This window comes from Equus asinus, chromosome X, assembly GCF_041296235.1.
Source record: "Equus asinus isolate D_3611 breed Donkey chromosome X, EquAss-T2T_v2, whole genome shotgun sequence".
Lineage (NCBI taxonomy): Eukaryota > Metazoa > Chordata > Mammalia > Perissodactyla > Equidae > Equus > Equus asinus.
Genome location: NC_091820.1, coordinates 96605112 through 96625543, shown reverse-complemented (window position 1 = coordinate 96625543; position 20432 = coordinate 96605112). Strand labels below are relative to the sequence as shown.

General features: G+C 40.0%; 1 protein-coding gene across 2 annotated transcripts in view; it reads right to left on the bottom strand.

The window, feature by feature from the left end:
• The window catches only part of LOC123282634 (nuclear RNA export factor 3-like), a 69402-nt gene that overhangs the window by 36927 nt on the left and 12043 nt on the right, over window positions 1-20432 (bottom strand). For both annotated transcript variants that reach the window (XM_070502362.1, XM_070502364.1), the window contains exons 3-4: window positions 9824-9992; window positions 8741-8830 (exon numbers count right to left, since the gene is read on the bottom strand). The gene's annotated coding sequence lies outside the window, so the exon portion shown is untranslated. The remainder of the gene's footprint in view (window positions 1-8740; window positions 8831-9823; window positions 9993-20432) is intronic.

The following is a 20432-nucleotide window of genomic DNA, read 5'->3' as shown; positions in this document are numbered from 1 at the left end:
TCCAGCTTTGTTCTTTTTTCTCAGGAATCCTTTGGCTATTTGGGGTCTTTTGTTGTTCCATGTAAATTTTAGGATTCTTTGTTCTATTTCTGTGAAAAATGCTGTTGGAACTTTGATAGGGATTGCATTGAATCTATAGATTTCTTTAGGAAGTATAGACATTTTGACAATGTTAATTCTTCCAACCCAACCGCACAGAATCACTTTTCATTTCTTTGTGTCTTCTTCAATTTGTTTCAACAATGTTTTATAGTTTTCGGTGTACAGATCTTTCACCTCTTTGATTAAATTTATTCCTAGGTATTTTATTCTTTTTGTTGCAATTGTAAATGGGATTGTATTCTTAATTTCTCTTTCTGCTACTTCATTGTTAATGTATAGAAATGCAACCGATTTTTGTATGTTGATTTTGTATCCTGCAACTTGACTGTATTCGTTCATTATTTCTAAATGTTTTTTAGTGGATTCTTTAGGGTTTTCTATATATAAAATCCTGTCGTCTCCAAAGAGTGACAGTTCCACTTCTTCTTTTCCAATGTGGATCCTTTTTATTTCTTTTTCTTGCCTGATTACTCTGGCTAGGAGTTCCAACACTATGTTAAATAAGAGTGGTGACAGTGGGCATCCTTGTCTGGTTCTTGTTCTTAGAGGGAAAGCTTTCAGTTTTTCTCTGTTGAGAATGATATTTGCTGTAGGTTTGTCATATATGGCCTTTATTATGTTGAGGTATTTTCCTTCTATACCCATTTTATTTAGAGGTTTTATCGCAAATGAATGCTGTATCTTGTCAAATGCTTTCTCTGCATCTATTGGGATGATTATGTGATTTTTATTCTTCATTTTGTTAATGTGGTGTATCACGTTGATAGATTTGCGGATGTTGAACCATCCCTGCATCACTGGAATGAAACCCACTTGATCATGATGTATGATATTTTTAATGTATTGTTATATTTGATTTGCTATTATTTTGTTGAGGATTTTTGCATTGATGTTCATCAGTGATATTGGCCAGTAATTTTCTTTTTTTGTGTTGTTCTTGTCTGGTTTTTGTATCAGGATAATGTTGGATTCGTAGAATGACTTAGGAAGCCTCCTCTCCTCTTCAACTTTTTGGAAGAGTTTGAGAAGGACAGGTATTAAGTCTCCTTTGAATGTTTGGTAGAATTCACCAGGGAAGCCATCTGGTCCTGGACTTTTATTTTTTGGGAGGTTTTTGATTGCTGTTTCAAGCTCCTTAGTGGTGATCGGTCTATTCAAATTCTCTACTTCTTCTTGGTCCAGTTGTGGAAGGTTGGATGTTTCTAAGAATTTATTCATTTCTTCTAGATTATCCAATTTGTTGGGGAACAGCTTTTCATAGTATTCTTTTATTATCGTTTGTATTTCTGAGGTGTCCGTTGTAATTTCTCCTCTTTAATTTCTGAATTTATTTATTTGAGCCTTCTCCGTTTTTTTCTTGGTGAGTCTAGCTAAGGGTTTGTCAATTTTGATTATCTTTTCAAAGAACCACTACTTGGTTTCATTAATTTTTTCTATTGTTTTTTTAGTCTCTATTTCATTTATTTCTGCTCTGATTTTTATTATTTCCTTCCTTCTGCTGATTTTGGGCTTTGTTTCTTCCTCTTTTTCCAGTACCTTTAGATGCACTGTTAGATTGTTTATTTGGGATTTTTCTTCTTTGTTGAGGTAGGCCTGAATTGCTATAAACTTCCCTCTTAGAACCGCTTTTGCTGTATCCCATAGATTTTGGCAAGTCGGATTTTCATTTTCATTTTTCTCCAGGAATTTTTTGATTTCTTCATTGACCCAATCATTGTTCAGTAGCATTTTGTTTAATCTCCACATTTTTGTGGCTTTTCTGATTTTATTCCTGTGGTTGATTTCTAGTTTCCTACCTTTTGTGGTCAGAAAAGATGCATGGTATTATTTCGATTTTCTTAAATTTATTGAGACTTGTTTTGTGGCCTAATATGTGATCAATCCTGGAAAATTTTCCATGTGCATTTGAAAAGAATGTGTATTCTGTGGTTTTTGGATGGAATGTTCTATGTATATCTACTAAGTCCACCTGGTGAAATGTGTCATTTAAGGCCAATGTTTCCTTATTGATCTTCTGTTTCGATGATCTATCCATTGGTGTAAGTGGAGGGTTAAAATCCCCAACTATTATTGTGTTACTGCCGATTTCTCCTTTTATGTCTGTTAATAATTGCTTTATATATTTAGGTGCTCCCATGTTGGCTGCATAGATATTTACAAGGGTTATATCTTCTTGTTGGATTGTTCCCTTTATCATTGTGTAGTGCCCTTCTTCGTCTCTTGTTACAGTTTTTGTTTTAAAGTCTATTTTGTCTGATATAAGTATTGCTACCCCCAATTTCTTTTCTTTGTCATTTGCATGGAATATCTTCTTCCATCCTTTCACTTTCACTTTGCAAGTGTCTTTAGGTCTGAAGTGTGTCTCTTGTATGCAGCATATATATGGGTCTTGTTTTTTTAATCCAATTGGCCACCCTTTGGCATTTGATTGGAGCATTGAGTCTATTGACATTTAAATTAGCTATTGATAAATATGAATATGTTGTCATTTTGTTACTTTTTTTCTGGGTGTTTTAGTAGATCTTCTCTGTTCCTTTCTTTTCCTCTTGCTCTCTTCCCTTGTGGTTTGATGGCTTTCTTTAGTAATGTGTTTGATTTCTTTTGTCTTATTTATTTGCTTACTTATTATAGGTTTCTGATTTGTGATTACCATGAGGATTCTATATAATATTCTATGTATATAATAGTCTATATTGAGTTGATAGACTCTTTAGCTTGACCTCTTTCTGAAAGCTCTACTTTTTCACTCCCCTCCTCCCACATGTTTTTGAAATCATATCTAAACTCTTGTTTTGTGTGTCTCTATCCATTACCCTCTTATTATTGAAATAGGTAATTTTAGTACTTTTGTATTTTAATCTTCATATTATCTTCACAGGTGGTTGATCTGCTACCTATACTATATTTTTACCTTTAACAGTGATTTTACTGCCTGATTTTTTGGGGGAGGTTTATTTTTTTTTGATAATTTTTTTATCCCTATTTGTGGTCATTCCTTTCCCACTTGAATAAGTCCCTTCAGCATTTCTTGTAGAACTGGTTTCTTGGTGATAAACTCCTTTAATTTTTGCTTTTCTGGGAAAATCTTTATTTCTCCTTATATTCTGAATGACAACCTTGATGGATAGAGTATTCTTGGCTGTAGGTTTTTTCCTTTTAGCACTTTAAATATGTCATGTCATTCTCTTCTCACCTGTAGGGTTCGGCTGAGAAGTCTGCTGATAGCCTTATGGGCTTTCCTTTGTATTTCACTTGTTTTCTTTCTCTTGCTGCTTTTAGGATTCCGTCTTTATCTTTAAATTTGTACATTTTAATTATAATGTGTCTTGGTGTGGGCCTCTTTTGGCTTATCTTGTTTGGAGCTCTCTGTGCTTCTTGTACTTGGATGTCTGTTTCCTTCCTTAGCTTAGGAATGTTTTCAGCTATTATTTCTTCAAATAAATTTTCTGCCTGTTTGTCCCTCTCTTCTCCTTCTGGGACACCTATAATATGAATGTTAGTGAGCTTGATGTTGTCCCAGAGTTCCCTTAGACTGTTCTCATTCCTTTTAGGTCTTTTTCCTTTTATCTGTTCAGCTTGGGCGATTTCCTCTAGCCTTTTGTCTAGCTCGCTGATCTGTTCTTCTGTATCCTTTACTCTGCTATTGAGTCCCTCTAGCGACTTCTTCATTTCCAGTATTGTATTCGTCACTTCTGATTGGTTCTTCTTTATATATTCCAGTTCTTTGTTGATGAGCTCACTGTGTTCATTCAGTCTTCTCCCAATATCTGTCGGCATCCTCATGAGTTTTCGTTTGAACACTTTGTCGGGTAGGTCGCTTATTTCTGTTTCATTTAGTCCTGTTTCTGGGGTTTTGTCCTTTTCCCTTGCTTGGAATGTATTCCTTTGTCTGCTAATTATGCCTCTTTCTCTGTGCTTATATCTATGTATTAGGTGAGTTGGCTATGTCTCCTGATCTTGAAGAAGTTGCCTTATGTAAGAGATGCCTTTTGAGGCCCAGCAGTGTGCTTCCCTCTTGTCACCAGTCCAAATGATCCAGGAGTGACACCTTTGTGGGCTACTTGTGTCCTTCTGCTGTGGCAGGGTTGCTCTTAATGCAGGTGCCCAGGGAGTCTACTTTTTCCTTCCCTGGCCAGCTGTTTGTAAATTTGGTTTGGGGAGCCTCTGCACCTTTGGCTACACACCATCAACACAGTCCTGGGCCGTGCACACTTTCCAATCCCCTGGAGTGTACCCTGATGCCCCACTGTAGAGGCCCCCACCTCTCCAACAATGCCCTCCACAGTTCACCTGGTCCTCACACAGGCCCTGTCCCACAGAGATGGACACACTCCCCTGCCTGTAGAAGATCAAGGCACCCAGTCAATTCAGGCCGACAAGTAACCTGAGGGCTTGCTGTTGGGCAGGGCTGGTGCCTAGGGCTGGCTGCCTGCCTTGGCTGAACTGAATTAAATCTGCACTCTAGTGGGTGTGGCAGACCCCTGGGCTAACAGGCCAGGGGGAGAATTTCAATGGTGTCTGGCATGTTCTGTGTCAGCACACCTGGACTAGGTCAGAAAAATGGCCACCACCAATGTCTCAGTCTCCAGAGAGGTCTCTCCTCTCACTGAGATGCACCCAGAGCCCACCAGGTGAGTCTCTTTTCACCAAAGGACTGTCAGCCTTCTCTCTGGTGAGTTTAGGTTGCTGAGACAGGTGAGTTTGTGTGTGGGCCCTTTAAGACCTGGGTCTTTTCAGCTCTCATCTGATAGCTTTTATTGGGGTACCCCTGCTACAGTTAATAGCCAGCAAAGCCAGATAGTAAGACCTTTGTCTCAGTTGTGCTGAGTCTGAAGGATGCTTATAGCCATATTGGCCCCCACTCCAGAGCTCACTCCTCCAGGGAGGGCTGCATACCTTAGGGTGGCTCCTGCCAGGCCATCTTAGAAACTCCACTGCTCCTGAAGGTGGTTTTATTCTCTCCAGAAGGAATTTCTGACTCTTCTGCCTTATTCAAGACTGTCCCTTGTTGTGGGGGTTCTTTTTATCCAGTTTTCAGTTTTCTATCCAGGGTAATTTATCCAAAAATACTTGTAAGCTGGTTGTGTTCATGGGAGGAGATGAGTTCAGAGTCTGCTTACGCCACCATCTTTACAAGATCCCTTATATCTTTTTTTTGACAAATAAAAAATCATACATATTTAACGTGTGCAATGTGATGTTTTGTTATATGTATACATTGTGAGATGATCACGAACATCAAACTAGTTAACATATTCATCACCTCCCATATTTACCACTTTCTGTGTGTGTTTGGTGAGCATACTTGAGATCTACTCTCTTAGCAGAATTCAGGTATACAATACATTATTATTAACTATAGTCACCATCCTGTACATTAGGTCTCCAGAACTTATTCATCCTAGATCTGAAAGTTTGTAGTCTTTGATCAATATTTCCTCTTTTCCCCCATTCCTAGCCCCTAGTAACCACTGTTCTACTCTCTGTTAGTGTAGTTTAACTTTTATTTATTTATTTTTAGTTTCCACATATAAGTGAGAGCATGTGACATTAATCTTTCCATGTCTGGCTTATTTCATTTTGCATGATATTCTGAAGGTACTGGGTTTATGTCCAACAGAAATGAAATCACTATCTGAAAGAGACATCTGCACTTCTGAGTTTATTGCAGCATTATTCACAGTGCACAAGACATGGAAACAAACTAAGCGTCTGTTGACAGATGACTGAATAAAGAAAATGTGGTATATATACACATGGAATATTATGCAGCCAACAAAAGAAGGAAATTCTGCCTGTCCTTTTAAAGGCAGCTTTGCAGTCACTCACGAGGTGAACACAGAGCTGTGATTCAGCAGACCTGAGTTCTAGCTCAAGTTGTGAAAGATGTAAAAGTGCTCGACAGTCCCGAGGCCAGCACCTCGCTCAGTCAGAGTTGAATGTCCAGGTCCTTATTTTATCAGTGTGCACTTCTTGCTTTAGGAGACACCTAGTAAACAATGCAAATATTCCTATAGTCATATTAAAACAGTATTTTATTAAGGTCTTTCTTCTGTTTTGCAAACTAGGAATGGGAGGTGGATTTTATCTTATGTCGTTTTCATATCTCTGGAATTGATTGTGAGACTTTGGCATTTTCTTCGAGTCACATATTAGACTTACTTCCATTTGTATTATTATTTAGAAGATGTCCAGCATATTTTACCATGGGAGATGCAAGCAGTCTACTTCTGTAGCTGTTCTCAGATTAATGTGCTGAGGGGTGTTACAACATGAACATGCAAGTCTAATGAGAAAGAGATGGCCAGAAAGCTTTAGATGTCCTTGAGAAAAATAAAAGACACTTATGTCTACCTGGCTTTCTCTGCTGTCCTCCTCTCACCTGGAGGAGGCTGTCCTGCCCACAGGCAGTGGGGTCTAGAAAGTAGCTCTGACCACCTGTGTCCTTCAAAGGAGTCGACCCTCCCCCACAACCACCCCCTGCCAGGTGAGGACAGACACTAACACTGCCTTTGCTCACACTGTTACGAACCGCATTCAGAACCAGGATACTAGGCACACAAACACGGCAGTGTCACCCTCTGACAGGGATTTCAGGTGCCTCTGAGGAGGTGAAGTGTGCCACCCTGATTATCAGGCATTACTTCATAACTGAGCGACCTGATTCAGGGCCCCGGTTTTCACTCACTTCTCACATCAGCCTCCCTGACACTCAGGGCTTCCCTAGCAGCTGACCCCTCCCCAGCATTCCTCCCGCTCCCTGCTGCCCAGAAAGCACACGCCCTCAATGCCACACACAGAGCACATGTTGGTCCACACAAAATAACTCAGGAGGTGAGAGATGTAGAGGCAGCCTCTGGAGCCAACGCTGGGCCACCATGCCCAGTTGGTGGTGCCTTGTTAGAAAGAACAGGGCATCATCAGTCATCTGTCATCTGATCTCTTCATTCATGAAGTTTGGGCTCAAGGATTAAAATCACACCCCATTTCCACCTAAGTAAGGAATTTTGTGTCCTCCCATTTTACCTGCAGTGGTAGACGTTAGAATTATTTGTGTCACTCAGAGACACACAGTACAGAAACAGTTACATCATGTGTGGTATCAAAATTTCATGTTCTAGGGAGAAAGGGTAAGATGAAGGACAAAAGTTTAAAGGACCTCCATAATGGGAACAATAATGACAGAAGGTTGAGTAACACTGCATACACCCAGCGACCTGTTATCTAGACGATGGGCCAGCAAGGCTTGGAGACTGGTCACTTTACACTCCCCCATGGGTGCTCACAAAACAACCCTCTTGGTGATGAGGATGATGAGGATGATGGTGGTGGTCGAAGTGAAATCCTTCACCTGGAACCAAGATACCTGGGTACGTGGACTACATGAATTGACTGTTTTTTTTAAAGCGGTGGAAAGACAGGGGCCAAGTCAGAAGAAGAGGTGTTCCCTCTGTTCAGATGAGCTGAAGGGTAGAATATCAATGCTGATTAAACTCACGTAAGCATGTGGTACTCTAAATTGTATCTCCTTTATCTTAACATGTATTTGAGTAATCTATTATTAAATCCATAGTTTGCATCAGGGCATAAGATATTAGGAGAGGTTAGGCATATTGGGAAAACCTGCTCAGTAATCTGCATTTCACTAAAGCTTTTCTCATTGTGTCTTGAAGCCACCAGGGCTTCAAATGTCCTAATCTCTTTCAGAGATTATAATCTCTTATATTTTTTAATATAATAAGCTGTATTACTTTTAAATTATAGTATTGAAAAATTTCAAACACTTTATGGCAAAATAAATCATTAAAGTTTGTCTGATGAGGCAAGAGTAATATTTGCAAATAATATAGGGCTAATTCTCATATGAAATATTCCCAGTAACAAATATGGGGAGATGGTCTAATGACGATGTGGTAGTTAGTGTCTAAGACGACCCCAAGGATCTCGGCCTGCCACTGTTCACTTCCTTGTGTAATCTGTCCCATTCCATGTGGGATGGAGTTAGTGACTTGCTTCTAACACCCAGAATATATGAGAAGAGATGGGATGTCACTTCTGAGATTAGGTGACAAAGAGGTTGTGTCTTCCTCGTTGGGCACCTTCTCATGTTCACTCTGAGAGAAGCCAGCTGCGATGTAGTGAGTTACCTATGTAACAAGGAACCCATGTCTCTGGCCAGGCCCAGTGAGGCCCTGAGGCCGGGCCAACAGCCATGCGAATGAGCTTGGAAGAGGAGCCTCCTGTCGAGCCTTGAGGTGACTGTAGCCCCTCCCTCTGCCTTGACTGCAGTCTTGTGAGAGACCCTGAGGCAGAGATGCCCTTCTAAGCCACTTCCTTATTCCTGACCCCAATAAACAGTGTTGTAATACGTGTTTGTTGGTTTAGAGCAGGGAAACATTTTGGTAATTTGTTATTTAGCAATAAATAATACATATACACACAGAAAATTCATGTAAAGAGCAATGTACATGCCCAAGAAACATTTGAAAACACGTGAATGAATGAAATGCAAATGAAAGCCTGGAGAGATGCTATTTTTGATGCAAAAAAGGCCAGTTGCAGAACAATGTAGGTGGTCGATACATAAAATCCCATAGAAAAGCACAACCCCTGACCTCAGGGAGTCATGGAGACTCACCTTTCCTGAATGCTGGTACTTTTTCAATCTTGCATATTTCCCACAACATTCCTGGGAGTTAGATGGTATGATTTTCTTTCCATTTTGCAGCTAGAAAAAAAGAAAATGTGCAGAGGTTAAGTAACGTGGCTGGGGGTCATCCTGCTACTAAGACAAAAAGCAGAGACTGCCACCTCCTATGTCCATGCTCAGGCTGTATGATGCTCAGCCGCACTTCACACCAAAATCAAGAAAATCTTGCTTCCTGCTAACCTATTTCACTTCTGAAATCTGTATCCTTACCTCTGAAGCCAGGCTACTAGTCCTGCCTGTGTTTCTGCAAGTCACTGAAATTCGTTGGACCTCAATTTCCTATTCTGCAAAAATGAGGGTATGCATTTAGTTCAGTGTTTTTAAAAGTGGCATGCCCGCACAACTTCTATGATAAGGAATATGCACTCTAACAGAGGGACAGGTGTCATGCTGAGGATCTAGACTTGAAGGAGCCAGCCCCAAGTACATACATACAGAATGGGAGTGCACAGGCTTTTTCATGGACATCGACAAGTCAACCTGGAAAGAGGTTGTACTGACTGACATTCCCACCAGCAATATCACAGAGTGTAGGCTTCCCCACAAGCTCACACACACTGGGTTACTATTGTGTAACTAAATACTCTTATTGTCATCATATTTAACTGGATATTGAGGAAACTTTTTAAATTTCCCTAGTACACAAAATACTGTTTAATCATCAATCGTCATTATTTTTTACTGCAGTAAGGTCTGGTTACATATGCAGACGAGCAAACAATGAGCAATGGGCAGATGAGCCTGCTGGTTCTCCTGGTGCTACGGCATGCATGTAGGCTCCAGGTTGTGCATGTGTATATGTGTGGCCTCTGGGGGTTCCTAAGAACAGATCGTATGCCTGGAAGATTATGAATGTCTCTCTGTGAATATATGTTGAATTCAAGTTTAGCGAGGAGCCAGATCTACACTTTGTTAAGACTCTGAATGGAACAAGAGCTAGACAACAACATGCTTCTGAGCAGACTGCACTCCTGTTCACAGAATGGAAAGCAAGTATGTCTGTGAACTCACCGGCTTAAGTCAGAGTTGGATCCCTCCAGGATGTAAGGTGTGGCGGTCTGCCTAAATCTGCTTCTGAACACTGATGTTGAGGGCTTGCAGCCATCAGTTGCAGAGTCCCAAGAAGCTGCATCCTCTCAGCCACCCAACACCATTGGGTAAGTCAACTGCATGAGGAACTCTGCACAGGGACATAAAAATCCATGAATTACCAGCACATGCCTGACACATTTTGCATCCATCTATCCATCCATTCCCTCATACAGTTAAGAGGCGTTAATACCTAACTCTATACCATCCCTTTGGTAAAGTTTTAGGCTTCTCCAGAATGGAAACAAGGAAGTAAAGTGTGGAAAGAGTGGTGTGGTAAATTCAGATGTTAAATCTAAGAAGAGATGGCTCCTTCCCATTAAGATTTCAACCTGCTCACACCTCTTATAATTGATGATTTTAGAACATAATTTAATGACCTGGACCCTTCTCCAAGTCTCTAGTTACTGTCCTCTTCACATGCATTCTCCCCTTTGTATCTATGAGGAATTCTCAATACTCAACTCACATCCCCCTGCACCTCCCCTCCAACTCAGTCTGCATCCCTCATCTAACGTGTTTCCCCACACTGCCACTGAAATTAACCTTCACAAGGTCAACATCCACCTCTTTGTCACATTTATAGATCATGAGTGTAGAAATGAATGTTCAAATGGAGACAAAAGTTTCCTTCTCTAAGATAGAATTCATTTATTTGTGTACAGACAAGGATTATATTACAATGCTATCAGTTACCTAAATGTTAGGGTTGTAAAATATTTTCCATAGAGTCAAAGTCAGATAATAGAGAAGAGTGTGCTATAGACAATGGGCTTCAAATGAAGCACAAATTTTTCTCTACATTCCATACTTTGGCTTCATCATAAGGGATTTTGCTAATAGGTTTACTGAATGGTAGCAATATTTTTTCATGGTCCTTTCAACAACCTTTTTCTTATTTGTTTTTATTTCTTTCTCAAGGGATTTCTAAGCATGCAATGAAATCACCTGAAATTATCATGTTATTTTATACTGTATCATAGTTCAATGTATTGTCTAAAAACATTGCACATTGTCTAATATATCATAATTAGGCAATGTAATAGTGCTTACTATGGTCTAATGTTTGTGTCCCAACCAAAATGCATATACTGAAACCTAACCCTCAATTAATGATATTAGGTAGTGGGGCCTTTGCAAAGTGATCAGGTCATGAGGGCAGAGTCTTCATGATGGGATTAGTGCCCTTATAAAAAAGGTCCCAGAGACTTTGCTTGTTCCTTCCAACATGTGAGGACACAGGGAGAAACTGGAGCCTGCAACCAAGAAAAAGGGCCTTCACCAGAACTCTCCCCTTTTGGCACCCTGAACTTGGACTTTCAGACTCCAGAACTGTGAGAAATAAATATTTATTGCTATAAGCCACCTAGTCTGTGGTATTTTGTTATAGCAGCTCAAATGGACTAAGACAGTGCTGAAATACAATGCTGATATTAGGGAACTCTTTTGTAGGTTTCTGATTCTTAAATCAAAATACTTACACTGCACCACAGAAACCACAGTGCTGGACGTTCTTTTGGGATGTGTCCATTCAGTAAAATAGTCCAAACTATATAATAAATACACATGAATCCAAGATAATATAAATAAATGTTTGAATTAATAATGAAATGGGTGAGAGGAATCAAATTGTCTTTATGAACAGTTCCAAATAATATATGTAGATAGGATCCCTCCATGAGGTCTACGATGATTCATTTTATGTGTCCACTTGACTGGGCCATGGGATGCCCAGATATCTGGTTAAACATTACTTCTGGGTGTTCTGTGAGGGTGTTGCTGGATGAGATTAGCATTTGAGTTGGTAGGTTGAGTAAAGCAGATCACGTTCCCCAATGTGGGTAGGCATCGTCCAATCCATTGAGGGCCCGAATAGATAGAACAGAAAGGTGGAGAAACATAGAATTTGCACTCTCTGTCTGATTGCTGAAGTGGACATTGGTTTTCTCTTGCCCTGAGACTGGGACTTACACCAATGGTCCTTGGGTTCTCAGGAGTGTGGACTTGGACTAGAACTACACCATCAGCTTTTCTGGGTCTCTAGCTTGTAGACAGCAGATCACGAGACTTTTCATCCTCCAAAATGGCATGAGCTAATTCCTCATAATCAATCAATCTCTTTCTCTCTCTCTCTCTCTCTCCTCCTATACATATATATATTACAGGGAAAATTTAATGCTTCACTTCTAAGGAATAGAGTAGGCCAATGGAAAATAGGTACTGTACACTAGAGAAACTCAGCAAACACCACCTTAACCCAACGATGAAGGTCAACATCTCCAGTGACATCATGTGGATATCATGTCCTCTCAGCTAGGTTGTGACAAGAAGGGCACTGCAGCTCTGTGGTATTCTTTCTGGAAACCAATAATCCTAGTTTAATCATGAGAATAACAACAAACTAAACCTGTTTCCTCAAGACTGTGAGGGTCATGAAAACAGTCTGGCAGTTCCTCAAATGGTTAAACACAGAGTTACTATATGACCCAGAAATTGTACTCCTAGGTACATACCCAAGAGAAATGAAAACACATATCTACACAAAAACTTATAAACGAATACACATATATCATCATCATTCATAAAAGCGAAAAAGTGGAAACAACCCAAACGATCATCAATAGATGAATAGCTAAACAAAATGTGGCATATCCACACAATAGAATATTTTTCAGTTATATAAATTAATGAACTACGGATAGATGATAAAACATGCATGAACTTCAAAAACGTTATGCAAAGTGAAAGAAGTCAAATATCTCAAAGCCCACATATTGTATGATTCTATTTACATGAAATGTCCAGAATAGGCAAATCCATAGAGACAGATAACATATCAGTAGTTTCTTGTGTTGAAGGTAAGTGCAAGACATAATGGCATTCAAGTACAATGGGACTTTTGGGTGATGGAAACGTCAAAAGCTCAATTATCGTGATTATTGCAAAGTCCACATATTCTTTAAAAATCATCAAACTGTACTCTTAAAATGTGTGAATTTTATTGTCTAAGTTATATTCCAATAAAGTTGTCTACAACATGAAGTTGCCCTGGTCTTCTATTGTACCACAGTGACTATCAGTCTTTTTAATAAAAATGGTCTTGATGCACGTGTTTTATATAAACACAAATTTATATAAAACCATGGCTGTATCCCAGGCTTGCTGACTCTATGTCCTGTGTTCCTACAAGCAATGACTTTCCCCCACACATGCTACTGCAGGTTGCACTTGTGTGTAAAGTCTGATTTACTTCTGATCACTTCTACATCTTCCGACTGTGGCATGGTTTGAGTGGCTCCACAACAGGGTAGAGGGCCTGGCCTGTGTGACATGATGTCAGCATTACTACTTACTTCACTCCTCTGTGGCCTCTATCACATGACTCCACTTTGGGGAGACTACACTGGAACTACCTTTCTGGGTGTCAGTACAGCAGGACTTCTCAAAGGGTCAATAGGTGCACACTCTTTACACTGACAATTCCCCTGTTAGAAGTTTATCTTCAGGATGTAGTTAAGGGTGTTAATAAGGATTTGGTTATAAGGATTGCTGTCCTGATAACTCCCTACCTTCACTTCTGGGCCTGAATTTAGGAAAGGAGGACAAATGGGAAGCAATGCCATGAAGGGACAGAAGGAAGACGAGGGAAATGTAGTTGTCAGTGCACACACACATGCACACACACTGATACTACACACACTCATACACTGAATCATTGACCAGGTTCTGTTATTACAACGCTAGAATTCTCCCGAGATAGTTTCTGAGCTAAAAGAAGACACATTCAGCTCTCCAGTGAAAATAGCCACACGAAGTGTACCCTTCAGCAGTGTACAGACACTGAAAAGATGCCATTCACACAGTGCTGATAATAGGGAACATAAGAAACACTCTGAACGCCAAATAACAAGGGGTTGTGAGACTTGATCACGTCACATCCACAGGATGGAATTCTAGTCAGACATTTAAAAAAGAGTTATAATGATGAGAGATAATTTGTTGCCTATTAGCAGTGATTCACATTATTTCCAACGTGTAGAGAAACAGACACTTTGATACCATATTCTTAGGAATATACATTAGTAATAGCATCCTGAATGTATTGTGTTAACACAAACTTTTCTAGACTTCATGGTTTTGAAAGAATAGTTTCAGGAACTTAATATAACGAGAAATTTACAAAGATATTTGCATATATATGAGCAAAGGTGTTTAGTATAGTATTATTTGTAAGAAAAAATGGTAAAGGAATGAAATTTTTATCATTAGGATGCAGGTGAAGTAAATTGTGAGGTTTCTAGACAATGAAACGCCCAGATGATGTAAAAAAATAAAAAACTAAAATTTTGTTGTAAATTAAAATGTTGTCATAGACATACATTTACATGGAAAGATGGCGATAATAAGGGTAAAAGTGTGTCACAAAGATCATAAATGGTACGGATCCATTTTTGCTTATATGGGTCTCTAGATATTTATCCAGAGGTCTCAAAGAATAAAAGTAAAAAATATTTTTGTTCCTTTTACATACAGGTTTCTCTTCAGCATGGAAAGAGGTTGTCAGTGACCCTGTACAATGACAATGGCCCAGACCTCAGAAAGCTCTGTCTGGTGGGTTTGGGTCACAGCCTCTCCTTCCCACCTTCCTGCTCCGCGATGTGGAGGCTGCAGTTCAGGCTTCTGTAACAAGGCGGCACCAACGTACCACCATCATTAACCTAAGAACTGCCTGGAAGGGATAAAAAAAATACGATATCATCCCTTAAAACTCAGCCTGTGAACCTATTCAGAAAAACTCTAATTCTGTCTGAAAATGCTGATGGGGTAAAAGAAAACTGAAAACATACACTCCAAGGCCTGCACACGATGAAACATCAAGTGGCAGTAGTGCACCTTGGCAGTGGGTGGCACGTAGGCAACGAGCAGTGCAGGGCAGGCAGGAGGTGACAGGGAAGATGGGGCGTTGCAGTGGAGTCTGGGCAGCTCTGTCCAGTGTTGTGGACAGGGGATGACAGACAAGGTGTGGGAGAATGACTGGGCAACCTGTACAAGGATGAGGTAATGGAGGGTGAACACCACACTTCCTGGGAGGGATGCCCGCTACAGCGTGGACATATCAACCTACACTGATGAGGGAAGAGAGAACTCAATGAACGCAATGTAGATTTGGGGTCAACAGCAGATAGAATTGCTTTAATATACATGTCAATTTTCCGGACAGAATTGGTATCTTAGTAAACAAACTGTTAGATGACATTTATTATTATTGACAAAATGTCCTCTTATTCCCTGAACAAGAAAAATGGAGATGGATGCAATCTGGTGTCCAGGTGTAGGATGTCAGTTGTGAGAGTCTCAGACGAAGGGCTCAGCAAGAGGGAGGGAGGGATGGAGCTTGGGATTTTGGTTTAGTGGTTTCAGAGTTTTCTAGGATTTTCCACCAAGTGGCTGTAATCTGTCTGTATCTTTCATTTTCTGGGATATTGAAACCTGAGATTGGAATTGAGCCACAGTCTGAACTGAAGATAAATGAGGTGGGGTGACTGAACTAGAGGAGACTTAGAAACACATACACATACATACACACACACACACACAGATACACTGTCAATACCATTTTGAATCTACTTCGTTTCCCCATGAAATTGAATACAATGAATACTTTTCCAAGGTAATGAATGTCCGTGCACATACATGTGCACTAACATCTTCATCATCAAGAGGGGCTTTCGAGTGAGTACCCAGGGGCCACAATATCAGGAGAGAGCAAAATACTCATTTCTCCAGCTGTGGAAGCCCATCTTCTGTAAAAGGGAGGCTGCTCTGTGTTCTCTAGGAAGGGCAGGGGATGGAGCCTCATTGCCATTCTCCCACTTATCTGGAGAGAGGACTTAGGCTCTGTGAGCCTCAGCTTGGCCATCTGTGAAATGGGACTCAATGTACCTGATGCTTTCATCACAGAGCTGTCCTGAGGGGTTAATGAGAAAACCTGCCCAGAGTACATGGCATGTGGTGGGACTTCAATGGCCCTTTAAATGTTGGGACACAGCAGTAGGGACAGGTTAAGCCTCAGGACTAAGGCAGGCACTGTGAGGAGTCATTTCTAATTGTTTCCCATATGAGAATATACATATCTTTATGAAAGAAGCACATATCTCTCTAATATACCTTGACTTCAAAGTTTTAGAGACACAAGATTCTCTACTTTCTTGGATGTTTCAGAAGCTCCTAAGAGCTGCTCCACATCGTGCCTCTGCACAGACCCTAATCCAGTTCCTCACCTGGTGAGCTCAGTGAGAGATGGCACCAGGCCAGTGAGGTATAGTTTTGGCCTAATTGCTGCTGTGGACCGACCCATATCTTACTACATTTATAGGAAAATTCTGGACCTGTCGCAGTCACCGGTGCAGGGGTCCTCAGATCATGCATGATCCAGCCACGTCACACCAAGGTTTCAGCCTTCTGCTGCCTCCCTGAGAGTCAAAAATCCAAAAATTACCGGGGCTGGCCCCGTGGCCGAGTGGTTAAGTTCGCGTGCTCCGCTGCAGGCGGCCCAGTGTTTCGTTGGTTCGAATCCTGGGTGCGGACATGGCACTGCTCATCAGACCACGCTGAGGCAGCGTCCCACATGCCACAACTAGAAGGACCCACAACGAAATATACAACTATGTACCGGGGGGCTTTGGGGAGAAAAAGGAGAAAAATAAAATCTTTTTGAAAAAAAAAAATCCAAAAATTACCAGCATTTCTTTGACATAAAATTCTCCATTCTTTGATTCACTAGTACCTAACTATATATTGGGCTTAAAACTTATACTATTCCATTGGAGGTATCTCATTAAGTCTATGGCAGAAGTAAGAGGAAAAGAAGGCAAATGATTACATGGGCAATTTCAGGGGTTAAACCCAAGGTGAGATGGCTTTTGTGCATTAATTTTTAAACTTTCAAGGAACAGAAGATTTTAAAAAATTCTTCTTTGGTCCCTTCATTCCCATGCAGCCACAAGCCTTTCTTTCTCTCTCCACTCTCCTTCAGAATCAAAGTTCCAGAAAGAGTTTTCTACATTCCCTGTTAACAATCTTCTTTCCCACTGACTAATTCTGTTAGTGCACTATGGCTTCTGTCCCCATGATTCAATGAACATGATCTCACCAAGGTCACAAGTCACCTTTTTGTCACTAGGTCCAGATATTTTTTATAAACATATTAACATACTGAGTATTACTTTTAATAAGCTCCGAAAATATACATGATTGTGCAGACTGCTTCTGTCACTTAACAACAAATCTTTGAGTTTCCCAGGCTCTGGAGCATGAAGTGTTGGGTACAAATCCAAGCTGTCCTGCTCCCTAACATGCAGTCATGAGCCAAGTCCTTATTTCCTCTGCCTCTCAATTTTTCATCTGTAAACTGGAGATTAGCAACAGTGTCTACCTCATAGGGGGTCTGTGAGCACTGAATGACTCAATACATCAAAAGCACTTGGCACATAATAAATTTTAATCATCTTTCTTTCTATGTCTTTATTGGAATTACTCTCTCCATAGCATAAAAAATAGGGTAGAGACTGACGTTTATTCACAATTGGTGACATTTGGGGTATGTTGTTACTGATTGTATTAGATGCCTGAGGCCACCATGACAAATTACCATGAACTTCGTGGTTTAAAACATCAGAAATGTGTTCTCTCATAGTTCTGAGGACAAGAAGTCTCAGATCAAGGTGTCAGCAGGCCCATGCTCCCTCCAAAGGCTTTAGGGGAGAATCCATCCTTACCTCTTCTAGTGTTCGGTTGCTTCTAGAGCAACTTGGTTTGTGGCAGCATGACTCCAGTCTCTGCCTCTGTCTCCACATGGCCTTTTTCCCTGTGTGTGTGAAATCTCCCTCTCCTTTCTCTTAGGTGAGCCCTAAATCCTAGGTGATTTCACCTCAATATCCTTACCGAATTAGATCTGCAAAGGCCCTATTTCTTATACTGGTCACGCTCACATGTGAAGGGGTTAAGAACTGGACATATCTTTTCGGGGGACACAACTCAACCCACTACAATGAGACAAGCAGGTTATTAAACTACATGTGAGATGAGATCTTATCTTTTGTAGATAAATATACAAATACATGCAAATATGCATAAATATATAAACACTCATGCAAGAAAACTTCTGGAAGAATATAATGCAGATGAAAACATTCAGGGCTTATCTTTGGTTGGTATGTCTGGGGTAATGATTTTTTCCCTTTTATACATTAACTATTTTTACCTAAAATAAATACCTATTGCTCTTTCAACTATATAAAAAAATAGCAGGGAAGCAAGACCATTCCTAGCCCACTCACAAGAAAGCCTTTAGAATGTCCTTGAGGGACAGGAAGGGAGACGAGATGTTGGGGAACACTGCTAGATTATAACAGGACACATTTCCTTCTAATGCCAAACCACAGTGATTATTATCAATATTTTGAATTCCTGCCTATTTGACTAGGAAAAGAGTTGTAACTCAATTTGATTTATTTTGTTTAGCCTTGATTAACAGTGAGGTTGAAAGTCTTATCAGACAAGAACCATCAGCGGCCACACAGAATCTGTTCAAATCTTAGTCTGTCGCTTGCTAGCACTACCCTCACTGTGCCTCAGTTCCCTGATGTTTAAAGGTGAGCAACGGCAGCTCCCCCTCATGGGTTGTGGTGAGGTTGAAGTGAGTAAGTATTGGGTTAGCACTTATAACAATGTTGGGCACAGAGGAAGTCAGCAATAAATACTAACCACTACTGAGTCTTTAATGACCGTGTTGAACAGCTAAGTTAACCAATCATGGAACTGTCTTTCCATCAGATTTCTTGGTAAATGATATAATAAATCCTATTATTGTCCTAAAAAAAAGGAATAAGAGGATGATTGATTTCTTTTCCTCACCATCCTCAGGTGTCTCATCCTATAAAGAAATTACACCAAACTTTATCCCTTATTTAAATATTTACACATTTCATTTCCCGCTGCTTCAAATCCAACTGATCTCTATGAGATGTTCATGCTAAAGTCATGTCTTTTGTGGGAGGGGAGCCAATACATACATTTGATGAAGTACTACATGCTAGAGACATTCTATAGGTATGCTCATTTTACAGATAACCAAGATCAGGCTTATAGAGGGTAACTCACTACTACAGGGTTACACACACCTAGTTAGAGGTAGGAATGCAATTCTACTTATTTATATATATGTATATGATATTTTATAAGATTATACAAAAACACATACACATAGACACATATATAGTGTTTCAATGCCAGGAAATTCATTAATATAATCTATTGTATTAACAGAGCCAAAGAAAACAATCATATCATCATCTCCATAGATTAAGAAAAGCTATTTGACAGTACTAATGTCCATTCATGTTTTATTAAAAGTGAAGAAAATAGGAATTGGCTGATACTTTCTTAGCATGACAATATATACACACATTCCAGCCAAAAAGCCAGCAACCTATTTAATGAGGAAATACTGGTGGTCTTCCTGCTAAATACAAGAATGAGACAAGATGCTAACTTATCTCCTGTAATGTTTGACATTTTGTAGGAGATATTTTACAATGTAAGTGAAAAAGCAAGCAATTAAAAGCAAAAGGAAGAGGTAAAATCTATGTTTACTGATGATATCATTACACATTGGAAAACTCAAAGAAAAAATGGAAAAATTACACCAAACAAAAAGAGAATTTAGTAAAGCAGTTTATACCATTAACATCCAAAATCAATAGCCTTCCCATGTACAACTAAAAAAACCTAGAAGATATAATAAAAGAAAGAAAATGGCTGGACATAAACTTAAGAAGCAATGTTCAAAACCTATTTAGAACACAAAACTAGATTTCAGCAAATAGAAAAAGATATGATATTCTTTTTTTCTTTTTTTGGTGAGGAAGATTCACCCTGAGCTAACATCTGTTGCCAATCTTCCTCTTTTTATTCTTGAGGAAGATTACCCCTGAGTGAACATCTGTGCCAATCTTCCTCTATGTCGTATGTGTGATGCTCCACAGCACAGCTGATGAATGCAGTAGGTCTGTGCCTGGGATTCAAACCCGTGAACTCCAGCCACCAAAGCAGAGCACACAGAACTTTAACCACTGGGCCACAGGGATGGTCCCAATGGTATTCTTGAGTAAGGAGACTCAATATCATAAGGATGCTAATTTCTCCAAAGTAATTTATTAATTTAATGTGTTTCAAATTAAATACCATTAGCATTTTGGTGTGAATTTAGACAATCATACTAGATAATAATTTAGTTGATTATCAGATTTATTTGGATGAAAAGACAGCAAGAATTGTCAAATAAACCCTGAAAAAGAAGCACGGTGGGAAGGGGTGGCAGCTAGTCCTACCAGATACTAAAACATATAGTAAAGAGGGGCTGGCCCCGTGGCCGAGTGGTTAAGTCCACGCGCTCCGCTGCAGGCGACCCAGTGTTTCGTTGGTTCGAATCCTGGGCGCAGACATGGCACTGCTCATCAAACCACGCTGA